The 27645-nt window shown below is 41.0% G+C and overlaps 2 long non-coding RNA genes across 2 annotated transcripts in view; one reads left to right on the forward strand and one right to left on the reverse strand.

Moving 5' to 3' along the window:
- The window catches only part of LOC149985142 (uncharacterized), a 73731-nt gene extending 52806 nt beyond the window's left edge, over positions 1-20925 (reverse strand). Inside the window, exon 1 of the long non-coding RNA XR_016487077.1 lies at positions 20618-20925. This is a non-coding gene — a long non-coding RNA (uncharacterized LOC149985142). The remainder of the gene's footprint in view (positions 1-20617) is intronic.
- LOC149985141 (uncharacterized) overlaps positions 1-27645 on the forward strand; it is a 714490-nt gene that overhangs the window by 175427 nt on the left and 511418 nt on the right. The window lies entirely within an intron of this gene.

A 27645-nucleotide genomic window follows, 5' to 3' on the forward strand; every position in this document is an offset into this window, starting at 1 on the left:
TGCCCATACCATAACCCCACCGCCACCATGGTGCACTCTGTTCAAAATGTTGACATCAGCAAAATGCTCGCCCACACGATGCCATACATGTGGTCTGCGGTAGTGAGGTCGGTTGGACATACTGCCAAATATATATATATATATATATATATATATATATATATATATATATATAAAACGACAATGAACACATTTGCATTTTTTCAATGGCAACTGGATTGCCCCCAGATTTCGTGACGAGGTCCTGAGGCCTGTTGTCTTGCCATTAATCCGTCACCATCACCTCATGTTTCAGCATGATAATGCACAGTCCCAATGGCAAAGGAGAAATGTTCACTAACAAGGATGTAAGCAAATATGTGCAAAAAAAAGAGAAATAAGCTTTTGTTCGTATGGAAAAGTTATAGGATCTTTTATTTCAGTTCATGAAACATGGGACCAACACTTTACATGTTGCGTTTATCTTTTTTTAGGTATATATATATATATACACTGCTCAAAAAAATAAACGGAGCACTTAATTTGGGAAATAGAAACTCAATAAAAACTAGTTTTCCCATGGTGCCCCAGGTTAATGAGTTAATAATTGCCTGATTCAGTTAATCACGTAATTAGAAACTTGTAATCATTCGATGAGCAACAGTCGTCACATTAACTAATACAACATCACGACAATATATATATATATACACACTACCATTCAAAAGTTTGGGGTCACTAAGAAATGTCCTTGTTTTTGAAAGAAAAGTACATATTTTTGACCATTAAAATAACATCAAATTGATCAGAAATACAGTGTAGATATTGTTAATGTTGTAAATGACTATTGTAGCTGGAAACGGCAGATTTTTTTATGGAATATCTATATAGGCGTATGGAGGCCCATTCAGCAACCATCACTCCTGTGTTCCAATGGCACACAGTGTTAGCTAATCCAATATTATAATTTGAAAAGTCTGATTGATCATTAGAAAATCATGTCAGCACAGCTGAAAACTGTTATGCTGATTAAAGAAGCAACAAAACTGGCCTTCTTTAGACTAGTTGAGTTTCTGGAGCATCAGTATTTGTGGGTTCGATTACAGGCTCAAAATGGCCAGAAACAAAGACCTTTATTCTGAGAAATGAAGGCTATTGCATGCGAGAAATTGCCAAGAAACTGAAGATCTCGTACAATGCTGTGTACTACTCCCTTCACATAACAGCATAAACTGTCTCTAACCAGAAGAGAAAGAGGAGTGGGAAGGCTCAGTGCCCAACTGAGAAAGAGGACAAGTACATTAGATTGTCTAGTTTGAGAAACAGACGCCTCACAAGTCCTCAACTGGCAGCTTCATTAAATAGTACCCTCAAAACACCAGTTTCAACGTCAACAGTGATGAGTTGACTACGGGATGCTGCCCTTCTAGGTAGAGTTCCTTGGTCCAGTGTCTGTTCTTTTGCCCATCTTACTTTTTTCTTTCTATTGGCCAGTCTGAGATATGGCTTTTCCTTTGCACGTCTGCCAAGAAGGCCAGCATCCCAGTTTCGCCTCTTCACTATTGACGTTGAGACTGGTGTGCTAACATAATTGCAAAAGGGTTTTCTAATGATCAATTAGCCTTTTAAAATTATATACTTGGATTAGGTAACACAATGTGCCATTGGAACAAAGGAGTGATGGTTGCTGATAATGGGCCTCTGTACAAAAGTATTCATCCCCCTTGGCGTTTTTCCTATTTTGTTGCATAACAACCTGTAAAAAAAAAATTCTAAACTGAAAAGTGGTGTGTGCAAATGTATTCACCCCATTTGCAATGAAGCCCCTAAATAAGATCTGGTGCAACCTTTGTCACATGATCTCAGTAAAAACAGCTGTTCTGATAGGCCCCAGAGTCTGCAACACCACTAAGCAAGGGGCACCACCAAACAAGCAGCACCATGAAGACCAAGGAGTTCACCAAACAGGTCAGGGACAAAGTTGTGGAGAAGTACAGATCAGGATTGGGTTATAAATAAATATCCAAAACTTTGAACATCCCACGGAGCAAAATTAAATCCATTATTAAAAAATTGAAAGAATATGGCACCACAACAAACCTACCTAGAGAGGGCCACCCACCAAAACTCACAGACCAGGCAAGGAGGGCATTAATCAGAAAGGCAACAAAGAGACCAAAGATAACCCTGAAGGAGCTGCAAAGCTCCACAGCGGAGAATGGAGTGTCTGTCCATAGGACAGCTTTAAGCTGTACACTCCACAGAGCTGGGCTTTACAGAAGAGGGGCCAGGGAAAAAAAACATTGCTTTAAGAAAAAATTAAGCAAACACGATTGGTGTTTGCCAGAAGGCATGTGGGAGACTCCCCAAACATATGGAAGAAGGTACTCTGGTCAGATGAGTCTAAAAGTGAGCTTTATGGCCATCAAGAAAAGCTCATACCCGACACCTCTCATCACCCTGAGAACCCCTATCCCCACAGTGAAGCACAGTGGTGGCATCATCATGCTGTGGGGATGTTTTTCTTCAGCAGGGACTGGGAACTGGTCAGAATTGAAGGAATGAAGGATGGCGCTAAATACAGAGAAATTCTTGAGGGAAATCTGTTTGTCTTCCAAAGATTTGAGACTGGGACGTAGGTTCACCTTCCAGCAGGACAATGACCCTAAGCATACTGCTAAATCAACACTCGAGTGGTTTAACTTGTTATGGCTGCAATCCCGCTAACGGGATCGATATGACAACTACCAGTGAAAATAGAGGGCGCCAAATTCAAACCACAGAAATCTCATAATTACAATTCCTAAAACATATATGTGTCTTATATCATTTTACAGTTAATCTTGTTGTTAATCCCACCAAAGTGTCCGATTTCAAATGTGCTTTTCAGCAAAAGCACTACAAATGATTATGTTAGGTCTCCACCAAACCACAATAAGCACAGCCATTTTCCATGGAAATATAGCATTCACAAAAAGCAGAAATAGAGACAAAATGAATCACTAACCTTGAATTACCTTCATCAGATGACACTAATAGGACTTCATGTTACACAATACATGCATGTTTTGTTTGATAAAGTTCATATTTATATTTACATTGGCGTAGATTCACTAGTTCCAAAAACATCAAGTGATTTTGCATAGCCACATTGTTTCAACAGAAATACCCATCATAAATGTAGATGATAATACAAGTTATACACATGGAATTATAGATATACCTCTCCTTAATGCAACCGCTGTGTAAGATTTTTTTTTTAAAGTTTACTATCTATCTCATTCGACCCCCCTTCACATTAGAGTCATCAGACAAAGTTCTATTGACTGTTGACATCTAGTGGAAGGCGTAGGAAGTGAAAACTCATCCATAGGTTTTTGCCTGCAATTTCAGTTCTGTTATACTCACAGACATAATTCAAACATTTTTAGAAACGTCAGAGTGTTTTCTATCCTATACTAATAATAATATGTATATATTAGCAACTGAGACTTAGGAGTTGGCCATTTACAATGGGCACCTTTTCATCCAAGCTACTCAATACTGCCCCTGCAGCCATACAAAGTTAAGGGGAAACATTTAAATGTCTTGGAATGGCCTAGTCAAAGCCCAGACCTCAATCCAATTGAGAATATGTGGTATGACTTAAAGATTGCTGTACACCAGCGGAACCCATCCAACTTGAAGGAACTGGTGCATTTTTGCCTTGAAGAATGGGCAAAAATCCCAGTGGATGCCACATTTTAAAGAGACATACCCCAAGAGACTTGCAGCTGTAACTCCTGCAAAAGATGGCTTTAACAAAGTATTGACTTTGGGCGGGTGAATAGTTACGCACACACATGTTTTCTGTTTTTTTCTTATTTCTTGTACGTTCCAAAATAAAAAATATTTTGCATCTTCAAAGTGGTAGACATGTTGTGTAAATCAAATGATACAAACCTCCCAAAAAAAATATTTAAATTCCAGGTTGTAAGGCAACAAAATAGGAAAAATGCCAAGGGGGTGAATATTTTCGCCAGCCACTGTACGGCTATGTAGATATTCCATAAAAATCTGCCGTTTCCAGCTACAGTAGTCAATTACAACATTAACAATGTCTACACTGTATTTCTGATAAATTTGAGGTTATTTTAATAGACAAAAAAGTGCTTCTCTATAGATAAATAATACATATAGAGAGACATATCTACGTCTTGACACATATCTATGCTTCAATCTAATTTAATGTAATGTGTTCACCTAGGCTTCAGAGACATGATGCCTATCTCTGGACATCGATATTATAACACCAATCTTCCCCCCATTGAATGTAATGTATTCACTTCGGCATCATGTTCTTTGACACCTGTTTCTAGGCATTAATAGTGTGAAGCTAATCTCCCAAAATTGAATGCAATTTATTCATCATAACCATCATGTTTCTTGATTCCTATATTTTAGATAAATCGTACCAGATTTACACTTACCTGCTGATACCAGGCTGACTCAGCGACGTTGCTGATTTTGCAATTTCGTAAATATCAAATTTCTGAGCACTTTGGACTGTATATGAAATCTGCCACTCGTGCATGACCATTAATGTTACAGCATGCTGTCCCATGGAATCATGCACATGTAGCATACTCAGCTGATAGTCAGAGACTCTCTAAGTTCACTAGTATGCCATTCGAGTTGCAATTCGGTTTCAGCAAGTAGGTGCCAAACCAGGGGAGACAGAGATCATGTGTGAGCAAACACCCTAGTGTATGCTGCAAGAAACTCAAGTTTTTTCTCATCAAAGGGGATTTGTCAGTGCTTTAGTTTGCAATATAGTGGTAGTATGTGAGTGCCATGCAGGAGGAAAATGTATTGATCACGATGACGATGATGATGATGGCCCAAGAACAAAACTTAAACAAAAAAACAGCATGCGACCATTTAATATATATCCCTTCTCTTTTCATAATGACAAAAGTAATGTATTAGCCCAAAGTACATGTTTAAACTCTTACCCCGACCAAAAAATGGTAATGAATTCATGAGGAATGAACTTTACATCACACCAGATATGCAGGGCCCGACTTCCCATTTAAGACAATTAAATTGGCGCCAAGAAATTACATTCAGGAAACTACAGTGAAAGGTCTGATTGCTTAGGTGCCATATAATATACGTTTAAACTAATCTGTGTCAGGTAAATGCATTTACCCTGAACTCTGGATCACATAAAAACTGTTACATTCTATAATCAATTATACCTGTCAAAAGCAACAAAAACCCTAAAATTAAAGCGCCTGAAAAAAAGAGAATTATATCCACAGTAATACATGTTATGGTGTCTAATACAAATGGCTTTCACAAGCCATACACAGGATATATACAGATGGACAACAAAAAAATACTTTCACCCACAGCAGATGTCTATAAAATTTGAAATATAAAGGATATTTAGACATATAAAACAGATAAAAGAAAACTAATGTTGGACAATGCAGCGAGCTATCCCCACGAATGAGGCTTTTTATTAAAGTACTGTTTAAAGGGGCAATCTGTCACACTCTGACCATTATTTGAGTTGTTTGTTTCTATGTTTTGTTTGGTCAGGGTGTGATATGAGTGGGCATTCTATGTTGCATGTCTAGTTAGTCTGTTTCTATGTGTTTTGGCCTGATATAGTTCTCAATCAGAGGCAGGTGTTTGTCGTTGTCTCCTGTTTTGTAGCCTGTTTTGTATTGTGGTTCGTGGGTTATTGTCTATGTATAGTTGCATGTTAGCACTATGTTTCAGTAGCAGTCACGTTAGTTTGTTCAGTTTACTTTGTGTTTTTCGTCTTCATTAAAATATATTTTGCATTCACACCACGCTGCGCTTTGGTCCGCTTCTTACAACGATCATGACACAATCTGCGATTTGTACATACATTTTTGGCCTTTAATAATATATACCCATTGATTCATGAAAAATATAATGTATAAACAACCAATGAGCTTAGTTCAACTGCCATACCTCATCAGAACCCAAAAGAAAGCTTGTTTTTAGTCCAATGTTTGTTAACAATGTTAGCGTAAACAATACCATATAGCCTCCAAACATCGTTAAAACTATGGCCTGGATTCAATCCGATCATGTTTTGTGAGCTTTGCACCTTTTAAAGGCAATGTTAAGACATTGTGAAGACCACATTCATATTGGCTGCATATGTCAACTCAATCAGAAATTACCTTTAATGTCAGGCACGTTATAACTCAGATTTACCGCTGATCGGATTGGATCCCAGCCTATGTTTCTGAATTTGAGTGGTTACATTTCTCCGGCCCCTTCCCTTAGCTTTTTAGCAAACAGTCGCAGAGTAAAGGCTTTGTTATTGTTTGAACTACAGATTGCCCCTTTAATATGATCATAAATAATAGCGTTCTCATCAACATTTTGAAAAAAGTGATATTATGCCTTTAGTTTCTCTTTTTGATAGCATCTGTTAGCAAAAACTAAATATAGAAATGTGGGAGTTGAAGTTGTTTGAAAGATCAAATTATGTGAACACTTGATAAACTTTTACATGTGTAAATATAAAGTATTTTCAAATGATTTTTTAAATGGTCTCTCCTTTAGTTAGAGGCGTAGTTAGTAATAAAAACTGCTTACCTCACTGTTTCCCACAATTTGCATTGCAAGATCAGTCTTCATGGCCTCCAGATGTATTGTGATGTTGAGAGAGCATAAAGTGGAGATGGGAAATTATGGGTACCTAGCCAGCTGTACTCACCTTCTTACACCTCCTAACATAAAAACTGAAAGCCATTGTTTACATTTCCTACATCTATCCCATGCCAGGGCTCATCCGGTTTCAGGTAAAGAACCATCTCATCAGGCCACAAAACTATTTGCATCCAAATGTATTGGAAATGTTTCCCCTGAAGCTAACTAAAAGATACAGGCTTTCCTTTGAAGTTTGAGGAGAGGTCTGCGCTGGACTTAATTCTTAAGCCACTCCAGCCCGCACTGCAGATTTTCATACTGTACCCTCCTGCTCCCTCTGGCTTCTGTCCTGAACCCCACCCGCTCGCGCAAGAACTTGCCCCAAAACAAACCTCAGTCATGCAATGTTATTTTAGGCATATGTGATGCAGCTCACTTGCCAGCCAATATCAATATTTGCAAAAATAACTTAAATTACCAGAGACTTTCACATGGCCGATTGTATTAGGCTATCTATATTACTGGGCTATATTACTGGCCTCCCTTCCAGCATTGGGTAACATCCCGCACACCCTGTCTATTTCTATGGGCACAAGCACTGTTCATGACAAACTGTTCATCCGCCCTTGTTAGTGGAAAGAACATTTTCCAGCTTTTAAGCTTATTTCCTATGGCCTCCTGAGTGGTGCAGCGGCCTAAGGCACTGCATCGCAGTGACTGAGACATCACTACAGACCAGGGTTCAATCCCAGCCAGCTGTGACCGGGAGACCCATGAGGCGGCGCACAATGGCCCAGGGTTTGGCCGGGCCTTGATTTCCTTGTCCCATCGTGCTCTAGCGACTCCATGTGGTGGGCCGGGAGCCTGCAAGCTGATTTCGGCCATCAGCTGGACAGTGTTTCCTCCAACACATTGGTGTGGCTGGCTTGCGGGTTAAGCGAATAGTGTGCCAAGAAGCAGTGCGGCTTGGCAGGGTTGTGTTTCGGAGGATGCATGGCTCTCGACCTTCACCTCTCCTGAGACCGTAGGGGAGTTGCAGTAATGGGACAAGACTAACTACCAATTGGATATCACGAAAAAGGGATCAAATGAAAATAAGCATATGACATTGTTGCCGCCCTTGGCATTGAATGCAAAGGAAGCCAGCAAGCATTTGGCCTCCCTTGATAAAAAAAGTATAAAATAATAGCCCATTAGCATTGAGCTATTGAAGTCAACTGTGAATGGTCATGGTGCATCAAAAAAAAAAATAGTCAAAGAAAGCCAGTTTGGATTTGGCTTCACTCCTATCGCATCAAGAGAAATATGTCCATCACAGAACTTGAATTGTTGCATCTCGTTGTCTTTTTGTCCTCCAGTGTTTAGCTAGCTAAAATTGTCCCTTTCCTAAATTAGCCACAGATGGAGATAAGGATTTGGACTTCTGGTTTTACTTAATTCTCCCTACTGGCCAATGATTATAATGGCGCATCTGATCCAACCATAATTTCATACATTGTGCCCCTGGACTGAGAAGATGGAAGTTCAATATGTGCTGTAGCTAGATGTAGAAGGCTTATGTTAACTAGCTAACGTTGCTCATGGAAGGAAGTTAGGCTAGCGAGCAAGCATTTAAGTGAGGTAGCCTGGGACAACAAAAAATTAAAGCGTGCACTATATTAGAGTAATAGACTGTTTTGTCAACATGAAAGAGAGGAGAAAGGCATTCCCGTTTCTCTACAAGTAGGGTATGTCAACATGCTTTTTCTACACATACACACAGTCACGGTTCTTTATGTGATGGAGAGTCGGACCAAAATGCGGCGTGGTAAGTGTCCATGGTAAATCTTTAAAGAAAATACTGACACTGCATACAAAACAATAAACATATGACGACCGTGAAGCTACAAAATATTTAGACCTGTGCTGACACAAGCCACTGACATAGACAATCACCCACAAACAAACAGTGCAACCCAGGCTACCTAAGTATGATTCTCAATCAGAGACAACTAATGACACCTGCCTCTGATTGAGAACCATACTAGGCCGAAACATAGAAATAGACAAACTAGACATGTAACAATGCCCACCCAGCTCATACCCTGAACAACCAATATCATAGAAACATACAAAGCAAACTATGGTCAGGGTGTGACAGCTCCTTGCAGACTGGCAGCTCTGGCGGCTCCTTGCAGACTGGCAGCTCTGGCGGCTCCTTGCAGACTGGCAGCTCTGGCGGCATCCTGCAGACTGGCAGCTCTGGCAGCTCTATGCAGACTGGCAGCTCCTTGCAGACTGGCAGCTCTATGCAGACTGGCAGCTCCTTGCAGACTGGCAGCTCTGAACAGGCGGGAGACTCCGGCAGCGCTGTAGAGGAGGAAGGCTCTAACAGCGCTAGATAGGCGGGAGACTCCGACAGCGCTGGAGAGGATGAAGGCTCTGGCAGCGCTGAACAGGCGGGAGACTCCAGCAGCGCTGGAGAGGATGAAGGCTCCGGCAGCGCTGGACAGGCGAGGCGCACTCTAGGCCTGATGCGTGGTGCTGGCACTGGTGGTACTGGGCCGAGAACACGCACAGGAAGCCTGGTGCGGGGAGCTGCTACCGGAGGGCTGGGGTGTGGAGGTGGTACTGGAAAGACCGGACCGTGCAGGCGCACTGGAGCTCTTGAGCACCGAGCCTGCCCAACCTTACCTGGTTGAATGCTCACGGTCGCCCTGCCAGTGCGGCGTGGTGGAATAGCCCGCACTGGGCTATACAGGCGAACCAGAGACACCGAGCGCAAGGCTGGTGCCATGTAAGCCGGCCCAAGGAGACGCACTGGAGACCAGCTGCGTAGAACCGGCTTCATGGCATTTGGCTCGATGCTCAATCTAGCCCGGCCGATACGCGGAGCTGGAATATACCGCACCGGGCTATGCACCCGCACTGGGGACACCGTGCGCACCACTGCATAACATGGTGCCTGCCCGGTCTCTCTAGCCCCCCGGTAAGCACAGGGAGTTTGTGCAGGTCTCCTACCTGGCATAGCCATACTCCCTGTGAGCCCCCCCCCAATACATTTTTGGGGCTGACTCTCGGGCTTCCTTCCGCGCCGCCGTGCTTGCTTCGCCAACTCCATTCTCCGATAACCTTCCTCGCACTGCTCCAGCGAATCCCAGGCGTGCTCCGGCACTCTCCCTGGGTCGACCGCCCACCTGTCTATCTCCTCCCAAGTAGTATAGTCCATGCTCCTGCTGTCCATAACGACCTCCCATGTCCATTCCTCCTTTCGCTGCTGTTGCCTGTCACCACGCCGCTTGGTCCTTTTGTGGTGGGTGATTCTGTCACGGTTTTCTTTATGTGATGGAGAGTCGGACCAAAATGCCTCGTGGTAAGTGTCCATGGTAAATCTTTAATAAAGAAAATACTGACACTGCATACAAAACAATAAACATATGACGACCTTGAAGCTACAAAATAGACCTGTGCTGACACAAGCCACTGACATAGACAATCACCCACAAGCAAACAGTGCAACCCAGGCTACCTAAGTATGATTCTCAATCAGAGACAACTAATGACACCTGCCTCTGATTGAGAACCATACTAGGCCGAAACATAGAAATAGACAAACTAGACATGTAACATAGAATGCCCACCCAGCTCACACCCTGACCAACCAAAACATAGAAACATACAAAGCAAACTATGGTCAGGGTATGACACACATTAGATCCATGGACAGCCACGTGATATTTAGCTTATGTTGATAGGACTCAATTGTTTTTGGTATCTTTTAGTTGTCACTGTATAAGACTAAGCAAAGGTAATGTGATGATGTTGAAGTTGAAATGGTGCTGGAATAGTGGAGGCAGCTCCTGATTTCTTTGCGACTTGCGGTAACTCTCCATGGTTCTAAATCAATAGTTGTTTGGTAGTCCGAAAATGTCGGAAACACTAACTTGCTTGACCATGCTGAAGGTCATGTAACTGTTTGTTACATGCAATATGCTTATAGGACTTCGCCGGACAGAGGTTGCTCTCTAGTTTTGTGATGAAACAAAGGTGTGGTTGAATGTACAGTATTCTGTGTCTTCTTAATGTCTCTGCCATAGGCCTATTTTTCACAGTTGCAAAGCATATGAACTAACAGGTCATAGAGCAAACAACGCAATTATCACAACACATAGGTTGTACTATGGCTTTTTTTCTGTCTTGGCTTCCCCAGTGATTTTACCCACACACCGCTACTGGCAATGACTGACATGAAAACTGATGATACACTACCTAATATCAAAAATGCACCTTGTGCATTCTACTATTACAACTTGCAGGTGCCACATGATTCTCCGCCCATGCATTCTACTCTATTTAATTGAGACGACACATATGGGAGCACTTGATCTTGCTCGCCCAACTAGGAGAGGAGAGGTAGCGGTGAATGCTGAGAGTGTGTGACTAATGCGGCAAAAAGGTGACCTTTTCCAAATAATCTGTGGGACAAGACAATATTATCATCCCAAAGTTGTCTGTGTGTGACCCCAGGCTCCCGCCTGCAGCTTGAAAAATGCCAACCACGCCACAATGATCTATGTCGGAGCCCGAAGGTCCCACAGGATGCAACCTTCTAGTTTGAGGGCCTCTGGTGTAAAATGCAAGTCTGTCTGAAACATCTGGTGATTCTATGTTGCTATGTCTGCTCGTCATCAAGTAGGAAACATATGAAAGGGTACGTTCGTTATGTTTCCAAAACCGTACCATGAGCGATGTGTTTTAACATTCAGAATAAGCACCGGTGCTCTTAACAAAACTCCCACTGCCAGAAGATACTATCGTCAATAGGCTCTAAAGGTATTTACAGAATATGAATGGGTTAGTCGTGCAAACATAAAAACAATATTTTGACAACTGCGAATCATTCACCAACTGAACTGTTATGTTATCGCATTGCACTAGCTGCTGCACTCATAGTAAATGATCAAAATATGATGTCTGATCAGGTAATTTAGCTTGTATAATTTAGCTAAAGTTGTTGAACACATCATGAACAAGTAGCTAAGCCACCAGAAGAAATTCAGCCTTTGGACAGCTAAACTCTCTGTTAGTTAGCTAGCTAATATTATCTTGTTTGCTAATTATCATTAACCATTCATAACAATGCTAATGTATTTAGCTAGCTAGTTAACATTAGCTGGGTAACTTGCATGTTGGTTAAGATTTTAATGCACAGCTGCTTCTATCCAGCTGTTGCAGTGCCTGGCTGCCAAGACAGGGTGAGAGCAAGCTGCTGCAGAGATAAAGAGATGAGATCTCTCACACTCTACATTGGTCAAATGGCAATGAACTATAATTGCAACATAGATGGCTAACTGTAAGGATCTGCTTTTTCTGAAAATGTCTATATACTGTATGTAGTTAACAGTATTAACCTTCAATCTAATACAATATCTTTGAAATATTACAGCATCAACACATTTAGTCATGCATCTGCAAGTCAGACACAGAAGGATAAATTATTGTGTTGTGTTACTAAGTTAATAGTAACACAGTATCATTTGAAGCTACCAGTGTCATGTAGGGTTGGCTAGATTAACCTGTGTTCCACCCTCTCCTGTTGTAGCTGGATGTAGCTTGGTGGAGAGACTCGGGAGATATTCTGTGTACCATGCACTGGCGTGTATTCATGGATGCCAAGGGAAGCCAGGCTTCCCCAAATATTTGACAAATAAATGCATTTTAAAATAGTTTCGCTTTTGTCTCTGTGTTTTCATAATTTTCCGTCACTTTGCAAGTGGTTGAATCTCACCAGAGAAATCATCTGAGCTAGGGAAAAACAGCACCCCTCTGTCTAAGTATGTGTAGGACATGTATCTGATTCTGTCATGACCAAAAGAGTATAACATGCCTTAGCATTTGGCCTCCCTTGCTAAAAAAATTGTGAAACAATTTGCCAATCAGCGTGGGATATCCCGGTGTCGCAAAACGTCCCCCAATGGAGGCCAGTTTGGATTTGGCTTCAGACCAATCAAATAACTTATTTTGCAAAACATCATTTTCAGAAAAACTTGTATGTTTCTGGTCTGTTTGTGTTTATGTTCTGCAGTTGCTAGCTCGCTAAATCAGTGTCATGCTTACTCCTGCTCCCTCCCCCCGGTGCTCAACGTCGGTAGTTTCCCTACCACCGGACCTGGCAACCCACATTGCACACACCTGCTCCCCATTGTCATGCAAACGTGAACTTCCTCAACAACCTGATATAGCCCTCAGTAGCCTCTGTCATAAGGTAGTATTGGTTTGTTTTTGTTATGTTCATCACGCTTTTCCTGTTTTGTTTTACAGTGCCTTGCGAAAGTATTCGGCCCCCTTGAACTTTGAGACCTTTTGCCACATTTCAGGCTTCAAAAATAAAGATATAAAACTGTATTTTTTTGTGAAGAATCAACAACAAGTGGGACACAATCATGAAGTGGAACGACATTTATTGGATATTTCAAACTTTTTTAACAAATCAAAAACTGAAAAATTGGGCGTGCAAAATTATTCAGCCCCCTTAAGTTAATACTTTGTAGCGCCACCTTTTGCTGCGATTACAGCTGTAAGTCGCTTGGGGTATGTCTCTATCAGTTTTGCACATCGAGACACTGACATTTTTTCCCATTCCTCCTTGCAAAACAGCTCGAGCTCAGTGAGGTTGGATGGAGAGCATTTGTGAACAGCAGTTTTCAGTTCTTTCCACAGATTCTCGATTGGATTCAGGTCTGGACTTTGACTTGGCCATTCTAACACCTGGATATGTTTATTTTCAAACCATTCCATTGTAGATTTTGATTTATGTTTTGGATCATTGTCTTGTTGGAAGACAAATCTCCGTCCCAGTCTCAGGCCTTTTGCAGACTCCATCAGGTTTTCTTCCAGAATGGTCCTGTATTTGGCTCCATCCATCTTCCCATCAATTTTAACCATCTTCCCTGTCCCTGCTGAAGAAAAGCAGGCCCAAACCATGATGCTGCCACCACCATGTTTGACAGTGGGGATGGTGTGTTGTTTTTACGTCAAACATAACGTTTTGCATTGTTGCCAAAAAGTTGGTTTCATCTGACCAGAGCACCTTCTTCCACATGTTTGGTGTGTCTCCCAGGTGGCTTGTGGCAAACTTTAAACAACACTTTTTATGGATATCTTTAAGAAATGGCTTTCTTCTTGCCACTCTTCCATAAAGGCCAGATTTGTGCAATATACGACTGATTGTTGTCCTATGGACAGAGTCTCCCACCCCAGCTGTAGATCTCTGCAGTTCATCCAGAGTGATCATGGGCCTCTTGGCTGCATCTCTGATCAGTCTTCTCCTTGTATGAGCTGAAAGTTTGTAGGGACGGCCAGGTCTTGGTAGATTTGCAGTGGTCTGATACTCCTTCCATTTCAATATTATCGCTTGCACAGTGCTCCTTGGGATGTTTAAAGCTTGGGAAATCTTTTTGTATCCAAATCTGGGTTTAAACTTCTTCACAACAGTATCTCGGACCTGCCTGGTGTGTTCCTTGTTCTTTATGATGCTCTCTACGCTTTTAACGGACCTCTGAGACTATCACAGTGCAGGTGCATTTATACGGAGACTTGATTACACACAGGTGGATTGTATTTATCATCATTAGTCATTTAGGTCAACATTGGATCATTCAGAGATCCTCACTGAACTTCTGGTGAGTTTGCTGCACTGAAAGTAAAGGGGCTGAATAATTTTGCACGCCCAATTTTTCAGTTTTTGATTTGTTAAAAAAGTTTGAAATATCCAATAAATGTCGTTCCACTTCATGATTGTGTCCCACTTGTTGTTGATTCTTCACAAAAAAATACAGTTTTATATCTTTATGTTTGAAGCCTGAAATGTGGCAAAAGGTTGCAAAGTTCAAGGGGGCCGAATACTTTCGCAAGGCACTGTATGGTGGAAAATAAGTATTTGGTCACCTGCAAACAAGCAAGATTTCTGGCTCTCACAGACCTGTAACTTCTTCTTTAAGATGCTCCTCTGTCCTCCACTCGTTACCTGTATTAATGTCACCTGTTTGAACTTGTTATCAGTATAAAAGACACCTGTCCACAACCTCAAACAGTCACACTCCAAACTCCACTATGGCCAAGACCAAAGAAATGTCAAAGGACACCAGAAACAAAATTGTAGACCTGCACCAGGCTAGGAAGACTGAATCTGCAATAGGTAAGCAGCTTGGTTTGAAGAAATCAACTGTGGGAGCAATTATTAGGAAATGGAAGACATACAAGACCACTGATAATCTCCCTCGATCTGGGGCTCCACGCAAGATCTCACCCCTTGGGGTCAACATGATCACAAGAACGGTGAGCAAAAATCCCAGAACCACACGGGGGGACCTAGTGAATGACCTGCAGAGAGCTGGGACCAAAGTAACAAAGCCTACCATCAGTAACACACTACGCCGCCAGGGACTCAAATCCTGCAGTGCCAGACGTGTCCCCCTGCTTAAGCCAGTACATGTCCAGGCCTGTCTGAAGTTTGCTCGAGAGCATTTGGATGATCCAGAAGAAGATTGGGAGAATGTCATATGGTCAGATGAAACCAAAATATAACTTTTTGGTAAAAACTCAACTCGTCGTGTTTGGAGGACAAAGAATGCTGCGTTGCATCCAAAGAACACCATACCTACTGTGAAGCATGGGGGTGGAAACATCATGCTTTGGGGCTGTTTTTCTGCAAAGGGACCAGGACGACTGATCCGTGTAAAGGAAAGAATGAATGGGGCCATGTATCGTGAGATTTTGAGTGCAAACCTCCTTCCATCAGCAAGGGCATTGCAGATGAAACGTGGCTGGGTCTTTCAGCATGACAATGATCCCAAACACACCGCCTGGGCAACGAAGGAGTGGCTTCGTAAGAAGCATTTCAAGGTCCTGGAGTGGCCTAGCCTGTCTCCAGATCTCAACCCCATAGAAAATCTTTGGAGGGAGTTGAAAGTCCGTGTTGCCCAGCAACAGCCCCAAAACATCACTCCTCTAGAGGAGATCTGCATGGAGGAATGGGCCAAAATACCAGCAACAGTGTGTGAAAACTCTGTCATTGCCAACAAAGGGTATATAACAAAGTATTGAGATAAACCTTTGTTATTGACCAAATACTTATTTTCCACCATAATTTGAAAATAAATTCATTAAAAATCCTACAATGTGATTTTCTGGATTTCTTTTCTCATTTTGTCTGTCATAGTTGAAGTGTAGCTATGATGAAAATTACAGGCCATTTTCATTAGAGCATATTGAAATGTTACTGTTGCTCTGCAAGTTTTTTTGCATGGCAAAGGTTAGTATGCGTGTCATTCACATTTAAAGCTACAATATGTAACTTTTTGAGCAACGCGACCAAATTCACATAGAAAATGTGAGTTATAGATATATCATTCTCATTGAAAGCAAGTCTAAGAAGCAGTAGATATGTTCTATATTAGCTATTTCTATGCTTCCCGTTCTTAAGTTTAGTTTATGCTTCTTTTACTCTCGGTTTGGATCAACAGCTTCAAACACCAGAAAATATATATATTTTTTTGGTCATGGAGAATATATTTCACAGCGTTTTAGATGGTACGACGATTCTCTACACAATACTGGCTTGTTAATTCTTGACGCTACCCATCCCTTAAGCGGGATAATTGCTTCTATAAGCTGAGAGTTAGTGTTTGTGTGTCAATACCAATGATAAGTAGTTAAGTTAACAATGACGCTACCCATCCCTTAAGCGGGATAATTGTCATCAGCAACCGCTGATTTAGAAGATCTGCTGGTCATCTATGAACATTTGAACATCTTGGCCATGTTCTGTTATAATCTCTACCCAGCACAGCCAGAAGAGGACTGGCCACCCCTCATAACCTGGTTCCTCTCTAGGTTTCTTCCTAGATTCTAGCCTTTCTATTGAGTTTTTCCTAGCCACCGTGCTTCTACACCTGCATTGCTTGCTGTTTGGGGTTTTAGGCTGGGTTTGTGTACAGCACTTTGTGACATCAGCTGACGTAATAAGGGCTTTAAAAATACATTTGATTGATTGATTGGTCTGCGTAGAGGTGGATCAAGGAATCACCCTCAGCAAGAGCGACATCATTGATATATACAGAGAAAAGAGTCGGCCCGAGAATTGAACCCTGTGGTAGCCCCATAGAGACTGCCAGAGGTCCGGACAAAAGACCCTCCGATTTGACACAATGAACTCTATCTGAGAAGGAGTTGGTGAACCAGGCGAGGCAGTCATTTGAGAAACCAAGGCTGTTGAGTCTGCCGATAAGAATCCGGTGATTGACAGAGTCGAAAGCCTTGGCCGGTGGGATTCTAAATGGTCACTGATCTGTTTGTTAACTTGGCTTTCGAAGACTTGAAAGGCAGGTCAGGATGGACATAGGTCGGTAACAGTTTGGGTCTAGACTGTCACCCCCTTTGAAGAAGGGGATGACCGCGGCAGCTTTCCGATCTTTAGGAATATCAGACAATACGAAAGAGGGGTTGAACAGACTAGTAATAGTGGTTGCAACAATGGTGGCGGATAATTTTAGAAAGAGAGGGTTCAGATTGTCTAGCCCAGCTGATTTGTACAGGTCCAGATTTTGCAGCTCTTTCAGAACATCTGCTATCTGGATTTGGGTGAAGGGGAAGCTGGGGATGCTTGGGCAATTTTAAAGAACAACCAGGTGTCCTCTATGACGGATTGAGGTCAATATCCTTCCAGGATACCCGGCCAGGTCGATTAGAAAGACCTGCTCGCAGAAGGGTTTTAGGGAGCGTTTGACAGTGATGAGGGGTGGTCCCTTAAAACTTCTTAGGGCTGCAATCCTGTCAACGGGATGATATAACAACAGCCAGTGAAAGTGCAGGGCGCCAAATTCAAAACAACAGAAATCTCATATTTAAAATTCCTCAAACATACATGTATTTTATAATGTTTTAAAGGTAATCTTGTTGTTAATCCCACCACAGTGTCCGATTTCAAATTGGCTTTACAGTGAAAGCTCCACAGACGATTATGTTAGGTCACCACCAAGCCACAGAAAAAACAGCAATTTTTCCAGCCAAAGAGAGGAGTCACAAAAAGCACAAATACAGATAAAATGAATCACTAATCTTGATGATCTTCATCAGATGACTCTTAGGACTTCATGTTACACAATACATGTATGTTTTGTTTGATAAAGTTCATGTTTATTTTGGTGCGTTACGTTCACTAGTTCCAAAAACATCCAGTGATTTTGCATAGCCACATCGATTCAACAGAAATACTCATCGTAAATGTAGATGATAATACACATGGAATTATAGATATACCTCTCCGTAATGCAACCGCTGTGTCAGATTTCAAAAAAACTTTACGGAAAAAGCAAACCATGCAATAATCTGAGACAGTGCTCAGAAAAATAATCAAATTAGCTGCCAATTTGGAGTCAACAAAAACCAGAAATCACATTATAAATATTCCCTTACCTTTGATGATCTCCATCAGAATGCACTCCCAGGAATCTCAGTTCCACAGTAAATGCTTGATTTGTTCGATAATGTCCGTTATTTATGTCCAAGTAGCTACTTTTGTTAGCGTTAGGTACACATATCCAAACGCTCGTGCATTACTTCGGACAAAAACGTATATTACAGGTCGAAGAAACATTTCAAACTAAGTTATAGAATCAATAAAGTTCCAACCGGAGAATTCCTTTTTCTAGAGGAGCAATGGAACGCAGGGCAATATCATGTGGAATGCGCATGACCAGGAAATGGCTCTCTGCCAGTAACCTGACTCATTCAGCTCTTATTCAGTCCCACAACACAGAAGAAGCCTCATTCAAGTGCTACTTTATTCATATCCCAATGTGAATTCAATAGGGCCTGGGTTGAAAATATATCAACCTCAGATTTCTCACTTCCTGGATTTCTTCTCAGGATTTTGCCTGCCATATGAGTTCTGTTATACTCACAGACATCATTCAAACAGTTTTAGATTTTTTTTCTATCAAATACTACTAATAATATGCATATATTAGCAACTGAGATTGAGGAGCAGGCCGTTTACTCTGGGCACCTCTGGGAACCTTTCATCCAAGCTACTCAATACTGCCCCTGCAGCCATAAGAAGTTAACGGATGCAGGCAATGAGGCAGTGATCGCTGAGATCCTGATTGAAAACAGTAGAGGTGTATTTGGAAGGCAAGTTGGTCAGGATAATATCTATGTGTGTGCCCATGTTTATGGATTTAGTGTTGTACCTGGTGGGTTCCTTAATAATTTGTCTGAAATTGAGGGCATCTGTTTTAAATTGTAGGACTACCGGGGTTGTTAGACATATCCCAGTTTAGGTCACCTAACAGAACGAACTCTGAAGATAGATGGGGCAATCTATTCACATATGGTGTCCAGGGCACAGCTGGGAGCTGAGGGGGGTCTAAAACAGAAGGCAATAGTGAAAGATTTATTTCTGGAGAGATTAAGTTTTAAAATTAGAAGCTCGAACTGTTTGGGTATAAACCTGGAAAGTATGACAGAACTTTGCGTGCTATATCTGCAGTAGATTGCAACTCCTCTCCCATGTTATAAGTGGAAATAAAACATATTAGCTGCAGGATGACAAAATCTTGAAACAAGATGAAAGCAACAGGCCATCTCACTGGGCACGTCAGTTCAACGTCTAGTTTTGTGCCCAGTGGGAAGATAGTACACAAACTTTACAAACACTTTGATTTCCTCTCAGCCCTCTTCCAGGGGGACAAGCTTTAAAGGTGCACAATGCAGAAATCTCTCCGCCATTTCCTGGTTGCAAAAATTCAAATAGTTCCCCTAATTTCAGTTTGTGACCTTAATCTAACAGTGAAATAATGCCATGAGGAGAACAATTATGAACTTGAAAATGTATTAATAAACTAATTAGGCACATTTGGGCAGTCTTGATACAACATTTTCAACATAAATGCAATGGTTCATTGGGTCAGTCTAAAACTTTGCACATACACTGCTGCCATTTAGTGGCCAAAATCTAAATTGTACCTGGGCTGGAATAATACATGATGGCCTTTCTCTTCCATTTCAAGATGATGATACACGAAAAAAGCATGTTTTTTTCTTTATATTATCTTTTACCAGATCTAATGTGTTATGTTCGCCTCCATTTAATTTCTCATTTCCACAAACCTCAGTGTTTCCTTTCAAATGGAATATGCATATCCTTGCTTCAGGTCCTGAGCTACAGGCAGTTAGATTTGAGCATGTAATTTTAGGTGAAAAATGAAAAAAAGTGTCGGATCCCTAATTTAGTGTCTTTTTTAAATCAACATGTTCAACACCAGAGTGCCAATCAGTGGCGATCGGTGCCGTTTAAGACGAGGAAGGACATTTCTTTTTTCTTGAGCATGGCTTTATTTCCATTACAGCATATTAGATGACTGTCATTCATATTCCATTCACCCAGCTCAACGTGACATTGATAGGTTTAGGCTACTACATGATACTACATTTTTTATATACTCATCATGAGGTTGCTACAACCTAGCCTATGAATGAAAGTAATCAAGGTGACAGACATTGACACATTCTAAACTGCATTGCACATTCTTGAATGCATCTAGTTTATATAGGGTGTAATCATAAGTTCAGGTATGTTTATCCCATTTCGTTCCGTTTTCTTCCGTTTAATTAACCTTTCTGATCTCCCCATCCCGGATCCGGGATCGTGAATACAGACTCAAGCTCATTACCATAACGCAACGTTAACTATTCATGAAAATCGCAAATGAAATGAAATAAATATGCCATCTCTCAAGCTTAGCCTTTTGTAAACAACACTGTCATCTCAGATTTTCAAAATATGCTTCTCAACCATAGGAAAACAATCATTTGTGTAAAAGTAGCTAGCTAGCGTAGCATTTAGCGTTAGCATTAGCGTTAGCATCCAGCACGCAACATTTCAACAAAAACATAAAAGCCTTCAAATAAAATCATTTACCTTTGAAGAACTTCAGATGTTTTCAATGAGGAGACTCTCAGTTAGATAGCAGATGCTCAGTTTTTCCAAAAAGATTCTTTGTGTATTAGAAATAGCTCCGTTTTGTACATCACATTTGGCTACCAAAAAAACCTGAAAATTCAGTCCTCAAAACGTGAACTTTTTTCCAAATTAACTCCATAATATCGACTGAAAACATGGCAAACGTTGTTTACAATCAATCCTCAAGGTGTTTTTCACATATCTCTTTGATGATATATCGTTCGTGGAAGCATGGTTTCCCCTCTCAATCAAATGGAAAAATACTTGCACATGGCTTTGCGCACCAGTTTCGACGCAGGACACCAGGCGGACACTTGGAAAATGTAGTCTCTTATGGTCAATCTTCCAATGATATGCCTACAAATACGTCACAATGCTGCCGACATCTTGGGGAAATGGCAGAAGGTCTAAGCTTATTCCTGTCGCATTCACAGCCATATAAGGAGACATTAGAAAACAGAGCTTCAGAAATTCTGCTCATTTCCTGTTTGACGTATCATCTTGGTTTCGCCTGTAGAATGAGTTCTGGGGCACTTACAGACAAAATCTTTGCAGATTCTGAAACTTCAGAGTGTTTTCTTTCCAAAACTGTCAAGAATATGCATAGTCGAGCATCTTTTCGTGACAAAATATCGTGCTTAAAACGGGAACGTTTTTTATCCAAAAATGAAATAGCGCCCCTAGAGATGCAACTGGTTTTAAGAAAAGTTTTTCAACAGAATCGGAGGAATGAATACACTCCTGATCACCACAAACACAGTTCACTTTCATAGCAGCCACATTCATACAGCATGATCTCTTTGATCTTTGGATAATTCCTTTTCACATCTATGCACTCTCCTCCTCACCTTTTCCCTTCGGCTTGAGGACCTCAGCTGTCTGTGACCAGGCGAATTAACCTAGCTATGCCAAACCTTCATATCATAACCGCTAACCGCTAGTCACAGCCTACATCATTGTCACCATATTAGCTAACGTCAAGTCAACATAGCTACTAGAACTAGCGCATTAGTAAACCCCCTACAATCATGCAGTTTAGCAGTGACACCAGCAAGCCCCGGTGGCAATAAATTAATAGAACTAAAAGCTTACCTTGATCTGGAAGAGTTACAGTGTTGGATAGCCATAGCCAGCTAGATAGCATAGCACCCCTCTCTGTTTGATTCGGGTGTTTGAGTAGGCTGAACTAGCTATCTGCATTGGGTAGCTAAGTAAGTTAAACGTGAAAAAAAATATGAAATACAGCTAGCTCTCTCTCTCTTGCTTCTTCATTTTTGAAGAAATTAATTTGTTCAAAACTGTTCAACTATGGTCTTTATCTTTGAGTATACTACTCACCACATTTTATTCACTGCAGTGCTAGCTATCTGTGCCTTATTCTTTCAGTACTAGATTCATTCTCTGATCCAAAAGCTCTGATAGGTTGGAGGACGTCCTCCAGAAGTTGTCATAAATACTCATGAAGGGGGTGAGAACCACAAGCCTCCTAGGTTTTGTATTGAAGTCAATGTTCTCAGAGGAGGACGGAAACTACCTGTCACCTGGCTACACGTTTGTGCTACCCTACAGACTGCTGTTGAGGCTACTGTAGACCTTCATTGCAAATCCATCCTGTCTTATTCCCCTTTCTCGATGTTTCACTATGCAAGGACTCTGTTTCTAGGTCCAAAGTGTGTGTGTGTGCGTGTGCATGTGTGCGTGTGTGCGTGTGTGTGTCTTGGTATGTGTGAGGTAGTGTTATTGTTGTGAGAGGTCAATTGCACTTGCAGTGAGATCTGACAAAACATTTCAAAGGTATTTCAGTAGATAGGACATGACCAGTGCATAATATAATATATTTTCTGTTTTTCTACCATAAGCTCTCAACAAGTCTCGCTACAAACTGTCTTTCTCATACACTGTCAAGTGTGAATAACTTTTGTGCATTTAGCTATTCTAAAAGACAATTTAGCAAAAGCTTTGCATCCATTTTGGGCTCCTAACTGTTCACAGCTCTGTAGTTCAAAGCTACGACATTTTATCAAAAGGCTGTGTGTGTGTTGAGATTTTTGCCAAACTATCACTGTTCTCTGACGGCTAGAAAAGGAGCTGCTTTGTAAAGCAAAGGCATACAAAACAGTGTGTGTGAAATCAGGCTGCATATCTGCCTGAGGTGCAAATGTTATTGATGGAGTGTGTGTTCCTCACACCCCTGTGATCTGAAACACCTTCCATGTCACTTATTTGCAGAAAAAAAGGTGTATGGAATGTTGTGAAATTGGACGTGGCAGAATTAATTTCCTCTGCACGTTGTATAAAATGGTTCTGCAGCATTATTAAACATGCCCTAAACTTTGATGTATCTTTAATATTATTGAGGCTTCTAAACAACCTTCTTGTCCAGTGAAGTGCATAAGTTTGTCACTTCATTATGGCTTTCTGTAAAATTTCTCAGTTTTCCTTGAAATGTATAAAGATAATGCTTCATAATAGTCTAAGAATGAAAATGCAGAGACCATTGTGTGTTTCTAGGTAACATGTACTGTATGCAGTCACTGACTGGTAATTCAGTCCCTTAGGGACAAACAGACTCCAACTTCCATTCTTGGGGTGTAAATCACACCAGTAGTGTAATGCTGTGACATTATGTGTGTGTGCGTGTGTGATACTGAAAGTAATGAGAGTATAACCTCCTCAGACTCCTTTGTGTCCTGGGGACACTTTCTCTCACTCGCTCGTTCGCCATCTCTCCTCATCTCTCAGGGACTGTATCTTAGATGGCGAGAGAGAGAGGACTGGGGGACATAGCAGCTGGCAGTTGTGGCCGGTGTGTTAACACACTAGAGGTAATCTCGAAACCCAGGACCAAATCTTGCATGAGCCACTTACCCTAACCACTCAACAGTATTCCTAAACCTAACCTGTCGCACTTACATGTGATATAAATATTGGTTGTTTTTGCAATTCAGAGAATATGAGCATTTCTCAGGCTGTTCGTATATGGACCGTGTGGGAGTAAAGTTGGTCATCTCATGACATGGGGCAGCTGTGTGAGTTAAGACATGGTGGGAGTGTGCTAGCTCTAACAGTAGAGAGATACAGCCATGTGAGACCACTGTGTAGGAGGACTCACTCTGTCATTTCATGCTCATGCCAGTCAGGGATTAGGGACTACTGCCTCCTCTCCATAAACATGCTAATTTACTGCTCAAATGCTCTCTATTAGATTAAAAACGAGTCTCTGTCATCGCGAGCCAGATTGAAAGCTTTTTGCCTAGATCCCTTTTCAGCTCCCAATTTACAGTCGTTTGCTGCTCGTTTGTTATTGCTGTGTTTCATGTTTGTTAGGAGAGAATACTGGTTACGTAAGAGTGTAAAAGTTCAAATTTTGTTTTTGTTTTTAAAGATTTATATCATAAAGAACTTTGGAAGAGACTATGGAGTATGGTATGAATCAAAATAAGCTAACTTTAGACTCCCTACTGAAAGGGATGATTTAATTTCCTTGACGTATTTCAGTCACTCTTGGAAGAAAACAAATCAACAAGGTTTATCGTTGTTTCATAGTCTGTAAAAGTTTTCAAAATCTAAACTCCAGTCAATAATGCAATAATGGTTTACTGTAAAAACTTGCTACAACTAATAGACTTCCCCTAATGGGAGATTATTTTTCAAAATAATAAGTGTGTGTTACTACCATGGGCAGTAGTTTGTAAACAAAGACTTGGCATGAACACCACTATGCTGGGTTTGACTTAATTTTGGCCTAATTGTGCTCACAAAATCAATCAATTTGGATTAATATAAAGTACATCTGAGGACAAACACCAGTGTATTATGTAATCAGAATGTTTAATCCCCAATTGTTGCTACCATTTTCATGTGATAATACAATGGACCTTCCCCCCTTGTGTAAAGTTGTTAGATGATAGACGGACAGCATTTATCTCTGGGAAGATTCTTAGTTAGTCACCCGTTGTCCTCCGCTTGAGATTTCCCCCTCCTATTATTCTGGTTAATAATTCAGCACATTATTTCCCATGCAGATACCACTGAGCATGAAATCAATTTAAGAGCGGAGGAGTGGAGAGCAAACAGAAATGCCTGAATTTCAATATTTCCCATTTAATAAAGCGTTCATGTGCTCTTTGATTTAATAAATAGAGGGGAGGTGAGTGGGACGCTCAAGGAAAGAAGAAAGGAGGCTTCTCCTCCTCCCTCCTCTTTTGTTGATATATGAAAATCACCCCCCCCCCCCTCTGCTTTCTGAGAGAAGAAGAAGAAGAAGAAGAAGGTGGCAAGGAAGGTAATGGGAGATCATTTCCCCGTTGTCTCCTTTGGTTACAGCATCCCATGCTCTCAAAGCTCAGCAGACTAGATTCATTTACTTCTAATATACTTCCATGCACTATACCCCATATTATGTACATGGGTTTACTAACAACAAATTCCAAATGGAAAAATGTGATGGTCTCCATTACCATATCGTAATCGTACCATAAACAACGCACATATTGTGATGGAAGCAATGGAATATAATGTCAGTCCAACATATGGTTCATACTACATGATTTATTTATGAGATATGCAAATGAAGCTTCTCCGGCAGGTTCTACATCACTTCAGAGCCTCCAGGTGAGACCACACTTATGGTGTCCATACTAGGAGTCTCAGTCTCAGCAGTTTATTTTTTTCTTAATATGGAAACCTTCACTGAGCTGGCTTCTCCCATATTAAAGGCAGAATGGAAGATGTGACTGAATTGCATAATAGACGATTGCACAAAAGGTATGGACGCTGGGGCAGTAAGTAGGTCTGGGGAGGAATTAAGTAAGTCATTGATGTCACACAACAATACAGTATGTTGTGTTTGGTGTCCATAAATAGACAGCCTTGAATAAGGCACAAGGCAGGGTGATGCGTCAACATTGAGTTGAGAATGAGGCACTGCTGACAGGCGATCATCTGCCTGAAAATCTCACTGCTGAGCTCGGCTGAGTCGAGTGACGTACCTTGGCAGGTTTCGTCAAACAAATCTGCAGGAATAAAAAAAGATGCTGACGCCATTGATTCTCATCATTGGCATAGAACATGTGTTGTTCCCATATGTTGAGATAGGCATGTTGCAGTATGTTTTGTATATGTAAGCACGGGTTTCATATCTTCAGTCTCATCTCCTTGTCTGATATTGAGCTCATCTAATATCGAGACACATGTACGGTGTTTCAAGATTACAGATGACCACTGTTTCCATGGTAACATTATCAGACAGCTTTTCTTCAGTTTCTTCATGTAAATGTGCTCACACGCGCACACACACACAAACACCATACTACACAATACTAACACCATAATAATAGAAAAATGCCCTTGCATATTAATTTCAGATAACAATTGCAAAGTGTAGTTCATGTCATATAATAGCCAGCATATGGTACTCAGCAAAGGGTGAATGTCACCATGCAACCTCTCACTATGAGAAAAATATATGTTTACACCCTTTGCTTTCAATATGCCCAAGTACAGTCATTCTTGAGTTTCTATTTGCCGTGTAGTTCCATTGGCCGCAAATATTTTGTTAGTGTTTAAACCATGCTAGCAAAACAGGGAGGTGTCACAAGTTGAAATACTGTTTCAACATAAAAGCATTACTATCCCCAAAGGGGGCTTGACGATATACTAAAGCAACGTGTGAACAAGAATAAAGATTATTTTTGTGTCTTGTCCAGAAAAATACTTAAAATTATGTTGAATTGTTAACTAACTCAGGAAAGACCGAGCCTACATTTTTTCAGTGATTAAAAAGGGCAATCTGCTCCCCTTTAAAATTGCTGCAATATGCTTGTTAAAATGCACGGCTGCTCTGAACAATACCAATGAAACCCCCATAAAGGAACATACACTACATTACCAAAAGTATGTGGACACCTGCTCATCGAACATCTCATTCCAAAATCATGGGCATTAATATGGAGTTGGTCCCCCCTTTTCTGCTATAACAGCCTCCACTCTTCGGGGAAGGCTTTCCAATAGAGGATGGAACATTGCTGCAGTGACTTGCTTCCATTCAGCTCCAGGAGCATTAGTGAGGCCGGGCACTGACGTGGGGCGTTTAGGCCTGGCTAGCAGTAGGCGTTCTAATTCATCCCAAAGGTGTTCGATGGGTTTGCTGTGTGCACAGGGGCATCGTCATGCCTTCCACAATTTGACGAACTGACTTGTTGGAAAGCTGGCATCCTATGATGGTGCCACAATGAAAGTTACTGAGCTCTTCCATAAGGCCAATATACTCCCAATGGACATTGCATGGCTGTGTGCTCGATGTTATACAACTGTCAGCAACAGGTGTGTCTGAAATAGCCAAATCCAATCATTTTAAGGGGTGTCCACATATTTTTGTATATACAGTATAGTATATTTTATTTACATTTGCACAGCAAGGACTTTCCTTTGTATGTTGAATTCAAGTGAATTAAAGCACTAGAAGCAATTATTGAGAAACTATATATATTAATCTTATCTACGACACTGCTAAACAATTCATATACCATGTTATACACGTATGTGATCATTTAAATTTGTAAACATACTTGGAAATGCCTTTCATTTTGGAGGCATTTCATTAATCCACAACAAAACACTACAACACCTTTTCACTCCTTCCTATTATTTCCCCAAGTCATGGCAGTTCATTAAAGGTAGGCTGTAATAACTGTAAGTGTGTCTGCTCCAAGTCGTATTGATTTAGTTTATGCTTCATCAATGTAACACGTCCATAAGTAGTCACTCTGCTTGTTCCTTCCAGTCCAGAAAGAAATACTTTGGCAACCAAAACATTACATTAACATCAGTCATCCATCTCCGTCACATCATCACTGATTATTCGCTTGCATTAAAGTTAGTTTTTAGAAGTTGTTTACTGTAAATGTTGGCTTGCAAAGGGTATGATACATACATAAGCACTTAAAACCTCTTGAAGCTAGGGGGAACTATTTTTATGTTTGGAA

This window comes from Oncorhynchus mykiss, chromosome 2 (genome assembly GCF_057628025.1).
Source record: "Oncorhynchus mykiss isolate SJ-2025 chromosome 2, ASM5762802v1, whole genome shotgun sequence".
In the NCBI taxonomy this organism is placed as follows: Eukaryota; Metazoa; Chordata; class Actinopteri; order Salmoniformes; family Salmonidae; genus Oncorhynchus; species Oncorhynchus mykiss.